The sequence below is a fragment of the Aplysia californica genome, unplaced genomic scaffold (genome assembly GCF_000002075.1).
Source record: "Aplysia californica isolate F4 #8 unplaced genomic scaffold, AplCal3.0 scaffold00001, whole genome shotgun sequence".
Lineage (NCBI taxonomy): Eukaryota > Metazoa > Mollusca > Gastropoda > Aplysiida > Aplysiidae > Aplysia > Aplysia californica.
Genome location: NW_004797271.1, coordinates 569,906 through 572,480, shown reverse-complemented (window position 1 = coordinate 572,480; position 2,575 = coordinate 569,906).

The window sequence follows — 2,575 nt, the reverse complement described above, 5'->3', positions numbered from 1 at the left end:
GGGGGGGGGGGGGGGGTTGCATACGTGTTAACAAACATTAGATCTAAAAATGTGTCTGTAGTTTTTTTCCTAAACGAATAAGAAAATTTTTAATGAATTTTTTTTTCCTGAGGAAGTAGATCTATTCAAATTTGCAAAAAAAAGATCCGTGAAAATCCACACTCCAGACACCACCACCAAAAATCTATTCTGTTACATTTATATAAAAAATTCGACAGACAAATTTTTTGTAATTCATCTTCTCTTCATTCTGTGAAAATTTCATGAAGATTGGATAAAAAATGGTGGAGTTATTTTTTAAAAAGTATAGGGAAAAGTCGGTTTTGAGAAAAAGGCCGATAAAGATAAATAAAATATTGACTTTATGAGGAAATGTTGGTGACAAACATGCCCGGTATGGGAAAAAATACGGTTTTGGGGGGTTCTTATGCAATGAAATAGTTGTAGGAGAGGCTGAAGAAGCTAAAAATGTCTACAACTCAAATTCCATAATTTTGAACCGAATCGGGACTTTGGGGGTGTAGCCTCCCCCCCCCCCCTCCCCCCCTCCCCCCCCCCTCCTTAATGTTTCCAAGATTCAGACCTTTGTCTGGGCAAGCACTTGCTGTAAGTAGGCCCGCCTCTGGACAGTGTGACCAATCGGGTGGTCATTAAAGCGCTATAAATAAATTATGCTTCCTTGGACTTGGAGAGCACAGCTAGCTACATATACATACATAGTTTGAACACATTGAGATTTGACGGCCTGCACGTAACGAATTTCATCTCTTCTGGCTTTTCTTTCTTTCTTTTTTCAATATTTAATATTTTCATTTCCACAAAATATTTCTCGAGCACATACAAGCGACACAATAGATTAAACTCCAATTTTTTAATTATTCAATAAAAATCCCTTGAGGTGACATTTTAACAGCTGGCTTGTGGTGCATTGTTAGAGAACAAAGAAAAAAATATGTCGATGAAATGCGGTCGTTTAGTGCAGGGAAAATTTAATGGACAGAGAAACAGTGGGATGGGTGAGGGGGGGGGGGTACACCGTTCAGTATTGCATAAAATCTGGTGCCATCGGCACCTATACAAGCACCCGGAATTTGTTGACGACAAGAAGTGGCGTCTTGTGGGGGTGGACATGCAGCTTCAGCCCCACCTGGTCTTCTTCACAAGAAGCAACTTCTCTGACTAAAATCAAAACAAAACATGAAAAAGAAATTTTAATGTTTAAAGTGACAAAACATAGTAAATTATGTATTCCGATCAAAAGCGAAACTCCATGAACACCCAAACGAAACTTCTGAGGCATAGCAGCTCAAAAACGGATCTGATTGGTGGGTGTCTACTACAATTCACTACAACTCTAGCTCCGTCCAATCGACCGGCCTTCCGTTGGGGAAAAGAAAATTTCATTGGTCTTTACCTTTAGCCCCAGCGCTTAGGCCTTTAGAAGTTCCCACAGACTGAAGATCAGTGTCTTGGCCTTGCATGGATCAAGGGCGAGACAAAGCAACTGATTTTTCTATATATTAGTCTCAGGACTGAAGCCGCAAAGTGTCACGTGATTAGGCATCGCGCTAGACTCTTGATGCCAAATTGCACACTCTCGAGCGGCTCCAGCCTAAAGCGTAGAGTGAGCACGCCCCCCCCCCCCCCTTTCCAACCCCACTTGTTTTTTCCCACGGCTTTCTTTGTACACTCTTTGGTTAAGCCATCTTATGGACTGAGATTGTGTGAGCACACTTGAATGAAGTTTTGAACTGTCCATAATCATCCGGTGCCTTGCCGACTGGCGTGGGCGATCACGGACCTTCACTTCACTCTGTCTTGCTTGCAGCAATGTTGTCTGTTGTTCTTGCTGCTCCCAGCCATACCAAGTGTTTCAAATAATCACGTCATTCAGGATGGCCCTTTCTATCAGTTAATTTTTTAGCTCCTCTTTCATTTCGGTTCCCAGTCCATATGGACCTACTATGTCTTCATGTCTAGTTGTTCCCACAACTCTACTGTTAGCGATCTCTTAAAATTACGTGCCTACTATGTTCATTAATTGTTCTGTATGTCATGAAGATCAGAACAAGCAATGAATAAGCAGGTGCCTTGTACATGTAATATTTGTATATCAATATCAGTTAGTTGAGGCGGTTTTAAATTGGAATCTAATAATGTTTTTCTTTCTTCACTGCAGCAACGTACCGTGTATAAATACTTTTATTAAAAATAATTTGCTTTTGTTCTTTATTGCGCGTGATGCTAAGCTCCATGGCAAGAGCCTAGACTGGGTTCACATCAAACAGCAGAATTTTCGCATCCTCTTGTGGATGGAAAACAGAAAAGATGTTTCAATCTTGAACGATTCATCATAGGGGATTCACCCTTTAACCAAACAAAATGTCATCGGCTAATTTGCTTAACATAAAATAATGAAAAAACACTAAGGACACAAATCATGCAGGTGTACATCATGTATACACACGCATATATATATATATATATATATATATATATATATATATATATATATATATATATATATATATATATATATATATATATATATATATATATATATGTGTGTGTGTGT